The following is a 17,750-nucleotide window of genomic DNA, read 5'->3' on the forward strand; positions in this document are numbered from 1 at the left end:
GTCATCTGAGACTTTAGGAGTGTAATTTTTATACTCCAGTACTATCTCCCCAGTTGGGAATAGTTATTTAATCTTTTGATGAAAGAACAGTGAACAGAAAATGTGTATACGTAAGTATTTCTGCAAAGTAGGAAATAACATGATGTATAGCAGTTCTTTTTGCTTTGTGTCACCAGTGTTATCACTGGGGCTCAGTATCTGCAGGACTCCACAACTCCCAGTGACCATTTCATTTTTTCCCCTCTAGATCTAGTGTAAGAGATAGAGAGAGGGAGAGGGAGAGAGAGGAAAGGGAAACAAAATAGCACTGCTTGTGAAGCTTTCCCCATTCAGATATTCCTGTGTGGTAGCTTTGGGCTCCTGAACCTGGATTCTTGAGCATGGTAGCATGTGGACTCTCCTATCCCTGACAATGAATCTGTTTATTATGGAGCTAGATCAAATAACACAAGTCTTTCATTGGATTATAAAAGATGCTTTTTGAAGTCTGGATTGTCAAGTATGCACTTACCTATCATTTCTTTATTTATTAAGTATGGCACTTATTATTTACATCTATGTTGTCACCAAGAGCACCTAATTCTTTTCTCTATATCATCAAATATATATACCCTCACAAAAGATGTGATATTATCACAAAAATATGAATTCTTATTGATTTTATTTGGAAATCTTGTGAGAAATTCCCTTGTTCATTATTTAGTGTTGCTTTGGTAACGTTTCAGTGCCTTTGAAAACTAGAACAGACTCTTCCAGTGCTATAAATCTCCCCCCACAACATCAGAGGAAAGTTTTGGAATCAGAGAATTATGAAAATTCATATTTCTTTGTCTATTTTACAAGTAAAAATTATGGCACTACCTTGGTGTAGTTAAAGAATGAAGTTGAGAAAAAGTGGATTTCAGAACTACAATGTAGCTACAATAGTCCCGTTTCCTACTTGCAAGTACTGTTATACTTCAGGCCAGTGAAATAAATCTACTAATCAATGGTATTCTGTTCTATATAATATGACTAAGATTACCTGTAGGCTATTGTATAATTAATGCAAAGCAAGATGTACATATAAAGTGCTTACTGTAGTGTCTGAAATAAAGGAAACTATATGTGTATTCATGGAGGGGGGGGCATTTAAAGATGTAGGTATTGAATCTAAGTCTTAAACTCAGATGATTTATTTTATGTCCCAATTAGTCTTTGATCTTCTAAAGATTTCATAATGAAAAGTTAGGGTTATAAGCTAAACAAACTAAATTATTTGTGATATTGCTGACTTCATAACCCAATATTTAAAAAAGTTAATTGATGAGGTAAAAACTAAATGTGGGGAGTTGGGCAGTGGTTTAAGCACACATGGTACAAAGCGCAAGCACCAGCGAAAAAATCCCCGTTGATCCCCCAGTTTCCCACCTACTGGGGAGTCACTTCACAGGCAGTGAAGCAGGTCTGCAGGTGTCTAGCGTTCTCTCCCCCTCTCTATCTTCCCCTCCTCTCTCCATTTCTCTCTATCCTATCCAACAACGATGACAACAACAATAGCAATAACAACTACAACAATTAAAAAAGTGCAACAAAAGGGAAAATAAATAAACAAATGAATGTTACAAAAATTAAAAAAAAAACTAAATATGATGTCAACAATAAAACTATCTGTTCTCTAAAGATAACAACTTCAAAAATATAATTATTACACATACAAAATTATAAATTGTTATTTCTATATGTACATTCAGGTTCCTCTCATTTCTCTAGAATATAAGAAAACATATTAGATGACTCGTCCTTGTTTCCACTCTGTTTGCCTTCAATAGGGCTTTGCTTCTCTAGGCTGATTTTTTTTTCAGATAGAGAGAGGAATAGACACTACATTGCCAAAAACATCCTTCAGTGATGGGGATCAGACTCAAACTTGGTTTGCATTCATTGAAAAACAGTCATGCTATCTAAGTGAATCATTTTGTTATTCCCCAAACACTATGTCTGTCTCTTATCACCACTCTAGGTGAGTTTATCTGTTAACTGGGTAGATACTTAATAATAAGAGTGGTTGATATTCAATGTTATATATTATTTAGCAGATATATTGAATTATTTGATGATCTATTAAAGACATGGCTTTTTTTTTCATTTCAAGTGAACCAGGTCATTCTCTTTGTAAGTAGCTTAACACCACTAGTTAATTACCTATTACACACTTCCTTCTGAAAAAAAAAAAGAAAGAAAAACTGGGAACACATTCTAAGGTGATTTTTATGTCATGTAGAATTGTAGATAGCAACATGCACCACAAAGGAAATAAATTAAATGTTTTTTTTTATTATTATTAAAAGTTGCAGTCATTTGACACTTTGGGGGATGTTGTAGTACATAAGGTCATGGACTCTCAAGCATGAGTTCCTGAGTATGATCTCTGGCATTGCAAATACCTAATTGATACTGTGATTCTCTTTCCCTCATTAATTGATGCATACAAGACTCTTTGAAAAGAATGTAGACATTTGGACAGAAATATAACTCAGTGGTAGAATGCATGTTTGATGTGAATGAGAACCTAGGTCCAATCCTTGAGAGGAGTGGGGGGGGGGGCAGAAACATATCTTAATAGAGAAATCTATATGTATTGACTGCTGTTCCAAAATAAAAATGACTTCTAATAGATTTCTTTTGCACTTACACATGACTAATCTTTGCAATTTATCTCTTTATATTCAAAGGCCCTTAACATTTATTAAAGTGAAAATAGTTTCTGAAATATGTGGATATGAATACATAATTGTAAGAAATCCATCACAGTTTATCCTAGGAAATTCTGAAAGGAATCTTTTTTTTTCTCTCTAAACTTAAAGAAATTGTGTTCTTAAATACTGGTTTGTCGGAACTCTATATATTTTACCCTAGAGTAAACTATGTGACCCCTTTGTCATTTTCTAAGTTCATTCCTAAAATTGAATGAGATCTCTAACATTCCAAAATAAATTAACACTGTTATTCTCCTTAGTTAATATTTAGAACTTTGGAAAGTTTATTTCTTTTTATATAGTAAATTAGTAATGATACTGAATAGACAAGTATCATTGAGGACATTTTGAAATTTTCAGAGACCTGTTACTAACAAACTTCTAAAAAGCCAATCTTGCCACCTAGTGGTAAGAGATAAAACGTAGGATTTAAAAGGCTCAAAGTACACTTAGTTCCTTCTTTGAAACAAATAAACCATATTTTATTGTTTACATTTTGTACAAGAATATAAGGAACCAATAGAGAAATAACTATAAGAAATTTTTAGAACAATTTAACATTTATAGATTTTTTAAAAAGTAAAATTAACCTAATACTTATGTTATTTAATGTATTTATCGCCAAATTAAGTATAGAACAAAACACACACTTTTAAGAAAAAGCAAATGCCTGGGCCCAGGTGGTATAGCACCTGATTGAGGCACATGTTACAGTGCACAAGGACCCAGGTTCAAGCACCCGGTCCCCACCTACAGAGGGAAGTCTTCATGATTGGTGAAGCAAGGTTGCAGGTGTCTCTCTGTTTCTCTCTCCCTCTCTATCACCCCTTGACCTCTTAATTTCTGGCTGTCTCTATCAAATAAATAAGGATAATTAAAAAAAAATAAAAAGTAAATGCCTAAAAACCAAAATATATAAAGAGCTTACCAAACTTAGCAACAAAAAATAATGGGTGGAGGATAGATAGCATAATGGTTATGCAAACATACTCTCATGCCTGAGGCTCCAAAAAAACAAATGACCCAATCCAAAATATGGGAAGAGGATATGAATAGAATAACTGCAGAAGAGATACAAAAGACCAACAAACATATGAAAAAATGCTTCACATCAAAATGCAAATAAAACAACAATGAGATGCCACTTCACCCCTGTAAGAATGTCAGACACCAAAAACTACAGCAGGAAAAATGCTGGAGAGTTTGTGGGAACAAAGAAACCCTCCTACAATGCTGGTGGGAATGTAAATTGGTCCAACCCCTGTGGAGAACAGTTTGGAGAACCCTCACAAGGCCTTAAGTGGACTTTCCTTGTGACTTAGTAATTCTTCTTCTAGGGATATATCCTAAGGACTCAATCACACCAACCAAAAAAGACATATGTACATCCATGCTCATAGCAACACAATTTGTAATATAAAACATGGAAGCAAACCAGGTGTCCAACAACAGATGAACAGCTGAGAAAGTTGTGGTATATATACACAATGGAATACTACTCAGCAATTAAGACTAATGAACCCATCTTCTCTGACCCATCTTGGATGGAGCTAGATGTTATTATGTTAAGTTAGATAAGTCAGAAAGACAAAGATGAGTATGAGATTATCCCATGCATTAACAGAAGTTGAGAAAGAACAGAAATGGAGACACAAAGGAGAAACTGAGTTGGAGAATTCAACCAAAGGAAAAAACTCTGGGTGAAAAGTAAGGGTAGATTTTCAGCTTCATGATAGGAGGTTGGGAGTAGGGACACAGACCTTTGGTGGTGGGAATGGTGTTAATATGCACTCCTATTAACTTATAGTCTTAAAAATCACTAATCAATAGGAGAGAGAAAAATTAGATTGAATGTCTCAAACTTTTTGTAGCATAGACCCCAGTTCTGAGTATATATTCCTTCATTCTAAGCATTTAAAGTTTCAAATCGGTAACCTGATTGAATTTCAAAAGTGGCGTTAAATTGTTAATACATTTCTAGCAATGATTCTTTTCTTTGAAATATTGAATCACCTATAATCCTAAACTAGAAAGACCAGAAACAACTGTACCATACAAGACACAGTTACTTGTAAAGAGCATTACATGACATAGATTATGATGAGCTCTTGTATGGTACAGTAAATCCTAACCATGGAATTTTCAAAGTAAGCCAAACCTCCAAATAAATTGGTTATAACAATACTATATATTGCCTAATATATATTGCCTTCTTAAACTCTAAGACAACAGGAACCATCCCTATTCTCTATAAAACCCGTATCTCTCCTAATCCCGGAATCTCTGGGGCTTGTCTCATTTCCTTTCATGCTTCTCTCAATCCATACCATTTGATACTGCATTTACTGATCTCAACTAGTCAATGAAACCTTGACATGTTTCACTTCAGACAGTATGCAGAGACTCCAGGCCTGGAATGCCAAGTATTCAGCTCCATCACACAGGTGAGATCCGTGAGACCTTTCATAGTTCACAGGACTCCTTAATTTCACTTCAGTGGGACACTTCCTACCACAGAACCTAGATATAGACCAGGGCCATGAGACAGGATTTATGTATTCATGAGTTATGGAAAAATATACATCTTAAAGTAAAAGTACAAAGTAGTCTACAGTCACTCAATAAAGGCAACAGGCAGGTAGAAAGATCTAAAAAAGATACCATAAAGTACTTAATCATATAGTTTATACTTAGACCCAGATACTCCCCCACCCCTTACCTACTTCCTATTTCATTCCCACAATCACTCTAGGAATAACCTTTGACTGGTAAAGTAAGGATTCATAAAGATGGGTAAGAGGAAAGGATGGCATACTTCTTTTTTTAATTTATTTTTTATTTAAGAAAGGATAAATTAACAAAACCAAAGGGTAGAAGGGTTACAATTCCACACAATTCCCACCACCCAATCTCCATATTCCATCCCCTCCCCTGACAGCTTTCCCATTCTCTATCCCTCTGGGAGCATGGATCCAGGGTCATTGTGGTTTGCAGAAGGTGGAAGGTCTGGCTTCTGTAATTGCTTCCCCGCTGAACATGGACATTGACTGGTTGGTCCATACTCCCAGTCTGCATCTCTCTTTCCCTAGTAGGGTGGGGCTCTGGGGAAGCAGAGCTCCAGGACACACTGGTGGGGTCTTCAGTCCAGGGAAGCCTGGACGACATCCTGATGGCATCTGGAACCTGGTGGCTGAAAAGAGAGTTAACATACACAAAGCCAAACAAATTGTTGAGCAATCATAGACCCAAAGCTTGGAATAGTGGAGAGGAAGTGTTGGCAGGGTACTCACTGCAAACTCTAATGTACTTCTGTTTTCAGGTATATATTTTGCAGTAGTTTATGGATACGTGTGAACATATGCTCTCTCTCTCACAGAAACTGGTCTATATCTAGGTTTTGGGACTTTGTTAGAAAGTGATTCCCTTGGGATTGAATTAGAGTATACTATGAAAGAAAAGGTCTCACCCGAGTAATAAAGCTGAAGGGTTGTCAATCCACACCTGAAGTCTCTGGATACAGTCTGAGATGAAGCATGTTGAGGTGGCAATCATTGTGTTGATTAGGTTGCGATCAGCAGATGCAATATTATTTGATATGCATTGGGAGAGGCATGCGGGAAAGTGGGCCCTATCCTAAGGTTCCAGGACTGGGAGAAATATAGCCTCTATAGTGGAGATGTGAGGTTCCTGCTGTCTTAGGGTTCAAAAAGACAACGGAGAGTTAATGTTATCATCACATTATTTGGTAATTGGGTTAACTTTGAAAAGTCCTTTTGTTAGGGTTTGCTGTATAGTACCCAATATCTTGTATGTAGCTGTGCCACTGGTTGCCTCTGATCTACTTGGTCTAGGCTTTTGAGAGAGTCCACATATCAAATACATAGCCTATATATTAAAAAGACTCAGTCTGTGTTTTAAAAACTTCTAGACATTCAATTAATTTTTCCCCTCTCATATTAATTAACTAGTGATTTATATGACTACACTTTACTAGGAGTGTACATAAACACCATTCCCACCACCAAAAGAGTGTGTCCCTTCCAACCCACCCACCACCACCCCTAGCCCCACCCCCCCAGCAGCCCAGCATGCCACATGTCTACCCCTCACCACAGGGTTTTTTTTTTTTATTTATTTAAGAAAGGATTAATTAACAAAACCATAGGGTAGGAGGGTTACAACTCCACACAATTCCCACCGCCCAATCTCCATATCCCACCCCCTCCCCCGATAGCTTTCCCATTCTCTATCCCTCTGGGAGCATGGACCCAGGGTCATTGAGGGTTGCAGAAGGTAGAAGGTCTGGCTTCTGTAATTGCTTCCTCGCTGAACATGGGCGTTGACTGGTCTGTCCATACTCCCAGTCTGCCTCTCTCTTTGCCTAGTAGGATGGGTCTCTGGGGAAGCTTCCCCTCACCACAGGGTTTTTACTTTAGTGCCCTACTTTCAATTTAGTCAGGTGCTGCTTTTAGTTTCCCTTTCAGATCTTCTTTCTCAACTTCTGTTGATGAGTGGGATCATTCCATACTCTATCTTTATGACTTAGCTCACTTAATATAATTCCTTCTAGCTCTGTCCAAGATGGGTCAGAGAAGGTGGATTCATTGTTCTTGACAGCTGTATAGTATTCCATTGTGTATATATACCACAGCTTTCTCAGCCACTCATCTGTTGTTGGGCACCTGGGTTGCTTCCAGGTTTTAGCTATTATGAATTGTGTTGCTATGAAAATAGGCGTACACACCTCTTTTTGGTTGGGTGTTATGGAGTCCTTGGGGTATAACCCCAGGAGAGGAATTACTGGATCATATGGAAGGTCCATGTCTAGCCTTCTGAGAGTTTTCCAGACTGTTCTCCACAGAGGCTGGACCGATTTTCATTCCCACCAGCAACGCAAAAGGATTCCTCTGTCCCCACAGCCTCTCCAGCATTTGTTGCTGCTGTCATTTTTGGTGTATGCCATTCTTACAGGAGTGAGGTGTTATCTCAATGTTGTCTTAATTTGCATTTCTCTGACAATCAGTGACCTAGAGCAATTTTTCATATGTTTGTTAGCCTTTTGGATCTCCTCTGAGGTGAATGTTTTGTTCATATCCTCTGCCTATTTTTGAATGGGGTCATTTGTTTTTTTGTTGCTAAGTTTGATGATCTCTCTATATATTTTGGTAATTAGTTTCTTGTCTGATGTATGGCATGTGAAGATCTTCTCCCATTCTGTGAGGGGTCTCTTTGTTTGTGTGATAGTTTCTTTGGATGTGCAGAAGCTTTTCCATTTGATGTAGCCCCATTGGTTTGTTTCTGCTTTAGTCTTCCTTGCAGTTGGGTTTGATTCATCAAAGATGTCCTTGAGGTGTAGGTGGGAAACTGTTTTACCAATGTTTTCCTTTAAATATTTTATTGTTTCTGGTCTACCATCCAGGTCTTTGAACCACTTGGAGTTGTTTTTTGTTTCTTGCCAGATAAAGTGGTTCAATTTCATTCTTCTGCATGATACAACAAAGTTTTCCCAGCACCATTTACTGAAGAGAGCCTCCTTCCATTTAATCCTTTGGGCCCCCTTATCAAAGATTAGCTATCCATAGGTGTGGGGAGAATGGCATACTTCTATGATGGTTCTCTTGGCCACTACTAAGTCATCCCATCATCCAGAGCTCTATTCATGGAATCCTAGTATTCCCACATAGATATGATGGGCCTAGACTTCTAACTAATCCTCCTCTCTACCATTTCTGGTCATCTCTATCAGGAAAAAACATTGTAGACCCTCCCATGGCCTCTACAGGACCTTGCTGTCGGACTAAGTTCATGGGCGGGAGAGAGAGATGACCAGGGACTCATGGATGACTGGTATGCAGTTCAGTCTTTATTCATGTGGAATGCAGCACAATCTAAGCTATCTCTAATCACAATCTTGTCCTTATATATCCTGAGGCAGAAGAGTTAGGTCATAGGATGTGCATAGGATAGGAGGTGGGGAGAAGGAAAAAGCATGCAAAACACTGAGGATTAAACCAATGACCTGGAGGCAGGGTGGTGCTTAGTTAACAGTGGTTATATAAATATAATACAGTGTTCAGTAGGGGGGGGGTTAAACCAATGAAACAGAAAGGGTCTTAGAAGCAGAAATTAGAAGCATACCAACACCTTGCCTGCAATGTGAAACAACAATAGTAGTGACTGCCTGTTGAGATATTATACAAATGTGGTTGAGTTAGGCAGGACCCACAAATCACTATATTTCCATGCAAGTATTATTTACAGATCCCCACCACGTTATCCCCTCAGGTTATTGCTAATTCAGTTAAAAACCATTGCAACTGTTGCTAAGGATGCTTCCACCTTCCCAGCATGCCTTTTGCCTCTCTTGATCCCCTTTCCTAGACAATTCCATCCCGACGTGCCACTTCTGGAATTCTCCATAAAAGTCACTCCTGGTTCTGCTTTCTCTCTCTTTCTCTTCAGCATCCTGACCTGGAGAAGGGCTGGCATGCATAGTGGGAGACAGCCATTTTGCTAGCTCCATGTGGCCTAAACCTGCTGTACTTGCACCCACTCTGGGGCACCTGTTTGAATAAAGATTTGCATTCCTGCTCCACCACGACTTCCTGCTCTCTTCTCTCTACCATGACACACCCCGACACCTAGTGCCTGAACAGGGACTACCGGCTCCACACAAGTGGCAGACGTACGAAGGCGCTCAAGATAAGTATACAGCCCCTTGGCTCTCTTCAGCCTTGTTGTTTAACAAAGGCACTGCGGTTCTTTTTCTCTCTCTTCTTATTTTTCTGAGACCCCTCCACCATGGGTGCCCTTCCTCTTTATGAAGAGGTTTCCCAAACCCTCTACTCTTTTTTCATTAGACAGGTTTTCTGTCTCTGGGACATTTTGCTCTGGGCCACACTTTGGTTCCTCATGACCGTGATTGTAGAGCTTGGGAAATGCATGGAGATTTCCCCTAGAATTTCCTGGACTCCCTCTCCCATCTCTCCTGAGGAGAAGGGTGACTCTAACTTTCAGAGCTCTCTGCATTTCACCCAGAAGCTCCCATTTCAGCAGACATGTCTCTGGCTGCCGCTACTGATTCTGTGGCCCCTCCCCCTGCCACTTTTTTCAGAAGTAGTATGCCCTCCAGGACTTATAATATGACATAGTGGGATCTAAATATATATGATTCACAGAGCCCAAAAACAAAATGTCCCTACAGCATCTCTCTTTCCCCCTTGTTCTCTCTAAATATCTTAAACTTACTGTCTGCCCCCTCTGCTTTCAGTTGTGTTCTGTGAGTGAGTTTAATGACTAAAAAATCTTATTTGAGTGAGTTGAATGACCCAAAATATTTTTATGACCCATTTTTCTCAGAGGACTCTGCAACTTTATTGACTTTATATAAAAATGCTGACACAGCCATAGTTTCTGGAGCCGTCCAAAAATTTGTTTTTTCCGCTTTTGATTTTTTTTTTCTACATCTTGATGTAAATGTGAAATGTTTAGTCTTAAACTGTGTGGGTAAAGATGGTTCAACTAAGACAGTACAGATCCAAATTCATGTTTAAAATGATATGTCTTCATAACAAAGTTTTTCTCCTCCTGTGTTTTATAAACTACATGTTTATGTGTGTGTTTCAAGTTCGGTAAACATTAAATTTACACTTAAAAGTGTAATATTAAAGCTACACTCTTACCGGGAAGAGTTAAATAAAGGAGTTTTCAACATGATTGTTATAAAGATAAAACTAATTTGCTAAAGTCACTGAGTATTTAAGGTAAAAGTCTAAATATTTAATGTGACAATTCATCTCCAAAATTAAAATACAAATTCTCTATAAAAGCCACTTTTGAAGGGTCCCCAAAAGTTCCCTGTAAACTAATCTTGTGAAAATTAATCCACAATAAATCTGGCATCAATCTGACATTGTAAATGTTCTTAGAAAAAAAAAAAAAAACTGTCACTAACATGTGTTAACTCTCTAAGGAACCTGAGTTTGTTAAAAGTCCAAAGTAAAAAAATAGTTAAAAATCAATATATTTTAACTAAATTTGGTCTGAATATCCTGCTTTACAGAGACTGCTACACGAGGTCACATAAGGTGACCTTTAAACAAAATTATAAAGATACATAAACCAATTATAATCATCCATTTATCAATTAAAGTAAACTTCTAACTTCTTAAAAGTTTTTTTTTCTTCACAAGGAATTTATTGCAACTATGCCAAAGCCTTAATATAAAGAAACATCTGCTCATATGGTAAGATACTAAACTATATAAGAAGTTCCCCTCAGGGAAGATGGAAGATGGTGGACTGAGAAACTGCTAGTGGCTTGAGCTCCAACCACATCGACTGGAAATGGTAGGATTTTCTGCCTTTAGTAGGCCAGTCAATAAGGGGTACTAACGGTGACACCAAGGAGGTGACTATAACTTAATTTGTGTTAAAAAATAGAGTAAAAACAAAGGGAAAATTTTTTTCTTTTAAATTATTATTCGCAAAGTGCACCCCTTCCCCCTCCACCCCCCATAACCAGTCCCTGGGGACCAGCCAGTAGCAGGCTCCCCTGCTGAGCTTCCTTCTTTACCAAGATTTCTGTCCCATCAGGGAGCATCATTCATTCTAAATCTATTCTCTTCTGAAACCTTTGGCCTTTTTTCTTTCTTTTTTTTATTTAAGAAAGGATTAATTAACAAAAGCATAGGGTAGGAGGGGTACAACTCCACACAATTCCCACCACCCAATCTCCATATCCCACCCCCTCCCCTAATAGCTTTCCCATTCACCATCTCTCTGGGAGCATGGACCCAGGGTCATTGTGGGTTGCAGAAGGTAGAAGGTCTGGCTTCTGTAATTGCTTCCCCGCTGAACATGGGCGTTGACTGGTTGGTCCATACTCCCAGTCTGCCTCTCTCTTTCCCTAGTAGGGTGTATCTCTGGGGAAGCTGAGCTCCAGGACACATTGGTGGGGTCTTCAATCCAGGGAAGCCTGGCCAACATCCTGATGGCATCTGGAACCTGGTGACTGAAAAGAGAGTTAACATATGAAGCCAAACAAATTGTTGAGCAATCATGGACCCAAAGCTTGGAAGAGTGGAGAGGAAGTGTTAGGGGGGTTCTCACTGCAAACTCTAGTGTACTTCTTCTTTCAGGTATATATTTTGCGGTAGTTTATGGATACGTGTGAACATATGCTCTCTCTCACAGAACCTGGTGTATATCTAGGTTTTAGGATTTTGTTAGAAAGTGAACCACCTGAGATGAAATTAGAGTATACTATGAAAGGAAAGGCCTCACCCGAGTAATGAAGCTGAAGGGTTGTCATTCCACACCAGAAGTCTCTGGACACTGTCTGAACTGAAGTAGTTTCCCTTTCAGATCTTCTTACTCAACTTCTGTTGATGAGTGGGATCATTCCATACTCATCTTTATCTTTCTGACTTAGCTCACTTAACATAATTCCTTCTAGCTCTGTCCAAGATAGGTCAGAGAAGGTGGGTTCATTGTTCTTGATAGCTGTATAGTATTCCATTGTGTATATATACCACAGCTTTCTCAGCCACTCATCTGTTGTTGGGCACCTGGGTTGCTTCTAGGTTTTAGCTGTTATGAATTGTGATGCTATGAACATAGGAGTACACACCTCTTTTTGGTTGGATGTTATGGAGTCCTTGGGGTATAACCCCAGGAGAGGAATTACTGGGTCATATGGAAGGTCCTTGTCTAGCCTTCTGAGAGTTTTCCAGACTGCTCTCCACAGAGGGTGTACCAATTTACATTCCCACCAGCAATGTAAAAGGGTTCCTCTGTCCCTACAACCTCTCCAGCATTTGTTGCTCCTGTCCTTTTTGATGTATGACATTCTTACAGGAGTGAGGTGGTATCTTAGTGTTGTCTTTATGTGCATCTCTCTGACAATCAGCGACCTGGAACAGTTTTTCATATGTTTGTTAGCCTTTTGGGTCTCCTCTGAGGTGAATGTTTTGTTCATATCCTCTGCCCATTTTTGGATGGGGTCATTTGCTTTTTTGGTGCTAAGTTTGCTGAGCTCTTTATATATTTTGGATGATTAGTTTCTTATCTGATGTATGGCATGTGAAGATCTTCTCCCATTCTGTGAGGGTCTCTTTGTTTCTTTAATAGTTTCTTTGGCTGTGCAGAAGCTTTTCCATTTGATTTAGTCCCATTGGTTTGTTTCTGCTTTAGTCTTCCTTGCAATTGGGTTTGACTCATCAAAGATGTCCTTGAGGTGTAGGTGGGAAAGTGTTTTACCAATGTTTTCCTCTAAGTATTTGATTGTTTCTGGTCTGACATCTATGTCATGATCCACTTGCAGGTGATTTTTGTTTCTTGTGAGATAAAGTGGTTCTATTTCATTCTTCTGCATGTTACAACCCAGTTTTCCCAGCACCATTTATTGAAGAGAGCCTCCTTTTCCATTTAAAACTTTGGGCCCCCTTGTCAAAGATTAGATGTCCATAGGTGTGAGGATTTATTTCTGGGCTTTCCATTTTGTTCCACTGTCTGTGTGCCTATTTTTGTTCCAGTACCTTGCTGTTTTGTTGATGATGGCTTTATAATATAGTTTAAGGTCTGGGAGTGTGATGCCTCCATTTCTGTTTCGTTTTTGTTTTTTGTTTTTATAAATTTTATTGGGGGGTTTTAATGGCTTACAATATAGTTTTTTAATAATTTATTTCTTTATTGGGGAATTAATGCTTTACATTCAACAGTAAATACAATAGTTTGTACATGCTTAACATTCCCCAGATTCCCATTTAACAATACAACCCCCACCATGTCATGCATCATCTTTCATGGACCTGTATTCTCCCCACCCACCCCAGAGTCTTTTACTTTGGTGTAATACTCCAATTCCATTTCAGGTTCGACTTGTGTTTTCTTTCCTGATTTTGTTTTTCAACTTCGGCCTGAGAGTGAGATCATCCCATATTCATCCTTCTGTTTCTGACTTATTTCACTCTACATGATTGTTTTCAAGGTCCATCCAAGATCGGCTGAAAACAGTGAAGTCACCATTTTTTACAGCTGAGTAGTATTCCATTGTGTATATATACCACAACTTGCTCAGCCACTCATCTGTTGTTGGACACCTGGGTTGCTTCCAGGTTTTGGCTATTACAAATTGTGCTGCCAAGAACATATGTGTACACAGATCTTTTTGGATGAATGTGTTGGGTTCCTTAGGATATATCCCCAGGAGGGGGATTGCAGGGTCATAGGGTAGGTCCATTTCTAGCCTTCTGAGAGTCCTCCAGACTGTTCTGCACAGAGGTTGGACCATTCCCACCAGCAGTGCAGGAGGGTTCCTTTGACCCCACACCCTCTCCAGCATTTGCTGCTGTTACCTTTTCTGATGTATGACATTCTCACAGGAGTGAAGTGATATCTCATTGTTGCCTTGATTTGCATTTCTCTGACAATCAGAGATTTGGAGCATTTTTTCATGTGTTTCTTGGCCTTTTGGATCTCTTCGGTGGTGAATATTCTATCCAAGTCCTCCCCCCACTTTTGGATGGGGTTATTTGTTGTCTTGTTGTTGAGTCTGGCAAGCTCTTTATATATGTTGGTTATTAAACTCTTATCTGATGTATGGCATGTAAAGATCTTCCATTCTGTGAGGAGTCTCTTGATTTGGGTAGTGGTTTCTTTTGCTGTGAAGAAGCTTTTTAATTTGATTTAGTCCCATAGGTTTATACTTGCCTTAGTCTTCCTTGTAATTGCATTCGTTTCATTGAAAATGTCTTTAAAATTTATGCGGAAAAAAGTTCTGCCAATATTTTCCTCTATGTATCTCATAGTTTCTGGTCTAACATCCAAGTCCTTGATCCACTTGGAATTTACTTTTGTATTTGGTGAAATACAGTGATTCAGTTTCATTCTTCTGTGTGTTTCAACCCATTGTTTCCAACACCATTTGTTGAAGAGACTCTGCTTTCCCCATGTCATAATCTGGCCCCCTTTGTCAAAGATTAGATGTCCATACGTGTGGGGCCTCATTTCTGGGCTCTCAATTCTATTCCACTGGTCAGTGTGTCTATTCACGTTCCAGTACCAAGCAGTTTTGATGACAATGGCCCTATAATACAGTTTGAGATCTGGGAGTGTGATGCCTCTGGTTCTGTTCTTTTTCTCAAGATTGTTTTGGCAATGCTAGGTCTTTTCTGGTTCCAGATAAACATTTGTAGCATTTTTTTCTATTCTCCTAAAAAATGTGCTTGGGATCTTTATGGGGATAGCATTAAATTTGTAGATGGCTCTGGGAAATATATTCATTTTGATGATGTTAATTCTTCCAACCCATGAACATGGAATATCTTTCCACTTCTTTGTGTTTTTTTTCAATTTCTTTGAGTAGTGACTCATAATTTTCAGTATACAAGTCTTTCACTTCTTTGGTTAGGTTTACTCCTAGATATTTTATTGTTTTTGTTGCTATAGAAAAAGGACTTGATTTCTGGATTTCAATTTCTTCTAACTTAGTGTTTGCATAGAGAAATGCCACTGACTTTTGAATGTTAATTTTATAGCCTGACACATTACTGTATTGCCTCATGATTTCCAAAAGCTTCTTGCTGGATTCCTTAGGTTTTTCCATGTATACTATCATGTCATCTGCAAATAAGGAGAGTTTGACTTCTCCTCTTCCAGTCTGTATGCCTTTAATTCCTTGCTCCTGCCTGATTGCTATGGCAAGAACTTCCAACACTATGTTTAATAGTAATGGTGATAGTGGGCAGCCCTGTCTAGTACCTGATCTGAGTGGAAATGCTTCCAGTTTTTCACCATTGAGTATGATTTTGGCTGTAGGTTTGCTATATATAGACTCCACTATCTTGAGGAATTTTCCATCTATTCCCATTTTTTGTAGTGTTTTGATCATAAAGGGATGTTGTATTTTGTCAAAGGCTTTCTCTGCATCTATTGATATGACCATGTGGTTTTTGGTCTTGCTTTTGTTGATGTGGTGGATCACATTGATTGATATACGTATATTAAACCAACCTTGCATGCCTGGGATAAACCCCACTTGGTCATGATGAACAATCTTTTTGATATACTGCTGTATCCGGTTGGCTAGAATTTTGTTCAATATTTTTGCATCTATGTTCATCAGAGATATTGGTCTGTAGTTTTCTTTTTTGGTTGTGTCCCAGTCTGCTTTTGGTATCGGGGTGACGTTGGCTTCATAGAAGCTGGCAGGGAGTATTCCAGTGTCTTCAATCTTCTGGAAGACTTTTAAAAGTAGAGGTATTAATTCTTCTTTGAAAGTTTTGTAGAATTCATTTGTAAAACCATCTGGTCCAGGACTTTTATTTTTGGGAAGATTTTTGATAACTGTTTCAATTTCATTAGCTGTGATGGGCCTGTTCATGTTATCCACTTCCTCTTTACTTAGTTTTGGAAGTTGGTAGGTATCTAGGAAATCATTCATTTCTTCCAGGTTCTCTAGCGTGGTGGCATATAGTTGTTCATAGAAGCCTCGCATGATATGTTGAATTTCTGCAGTGTCTGTTGTGATATCTCCTCTTTCATTTACTATCTGATTTATTTGGGTCTTCTCCCTTTTTTTTTTTCTGAGTCTGGCTAAAGGTTTGTCGATTTTGTTTACTCTTTCAAAGAACCAACATTTACTTTCATTATCTTTTGTATGGTTTTCCTATTCTCAATGTTATTTATTTCTGCCCTAACTTTAGTGATTTCTGTCCTTCTGGTTGCTTTAGGATTCCTTTGTTGTTCTTCTTCTAGGTCTTTAAGATGTGCAATCAGGCTGTTTATTTGTGCCTTTTCTTGTTTCCTAATGTGCTTGTATAGCTATGAACTTCCCTCTTAGGACTGCTTTAGCTGTGTCCCAAATATTTTGATAACTTGTGTCTTCATTTTCATTGAACTCTCGAAACATTTTGATTTCTTCCTTGATTTCCTCTTTGACCCAGAAGTTGTTAAGATGTGTACTGTTGAGCTTCCACATTTTGGGACTGTTACTAATCTTTTGTTGATTGTTAAGTGTTAGTTTAATTCCACTGTGGTCTGAGAAGATGATTGGGATGATTTCAGTGCTCTTGAATTGGCTGATGCTGTCTTTGTGGCCTAACATATGGTCTATCCTTGAGAATGATCCATGTGGATTTGAGTAAACTGTGTATTCCTGTTTCTTGGGATGAATGACTCTGAAAATGTCCAATAGTTCTAGTTTATCTATCTCTTCATTTAGCTCCCTTATGTCTTTACTGATTTTCTGCCTGGATGATCTGTCAAGTTGAGATAGTGGGGTGTTGACGTCCCCTACTATGATTGTGTTGCTGATAATATATTGCTGTAGCTCTTTCAGTAGAAGTTTGATGTATTTAGATGGCTTCTCATTGGGTGCATAGATGTTAATAAATGTTAAGTCTTCTTGATTGACTGATCCTCTGAGCATTAAATAGTGTCCATTCCTATCTTTTTAAATAGTATCTATTTTAAAGTCTACCATGTCTGATATGAGAATAGCTGTTCCTGCCCTTTTTTGTGGGCCATTGGCTTGTATGATATTTTTCCATCCTTTCACTTTAAGTCTGTGTTTGTCTTGTTGAGTTAGGTGAGTTTCCTGTAGACAACATATTGTTGGGTTGTGTTTTCTGATCCATCTTCCTACTCTGTGTCTTTTAATAGGTGAATTCAGGCCGTTGACATTTATTGATATCAAAGATTGAAGATATTTTAACGCCATTCTTGTAGAGTTTTAGAGTGTTTTGATATATGTCCTATTTGTGGTGGTCTGGTTGTTTATAGGAGACCTTTCAGAACTTCTTTCAGGGCAGGCTTGGTGATGGTTGCTTCCTTCAACTGTTGCTTGTCTGAGAAGGTTTTGATGCTTCCATCTAGTCTGAATGACAGTCTAGCAGGATATAGTATTCTTGGCTGAAAGCCTTTCTCATTGAGCACTCGATAGATATCTTGCCATTCTCTTCTGGCCTGTAGTGTTTGTATGGAGAAGTCTGCTGCTAATTTTATGGGTTT

This window comes from Erinaceus europaeus, chromosome 8, assembly GCF_950295315.1.
Source record: "Erinaceus europaeus chromosome 8, mEriEur2.1, whole genome shotgun sequence".
NCBI lineage: Eukaryota > Metazoa > Chordata > Mammalia > Eulipotyphla > Erinaceidae > Erinaceus > Erinaceus europaeus.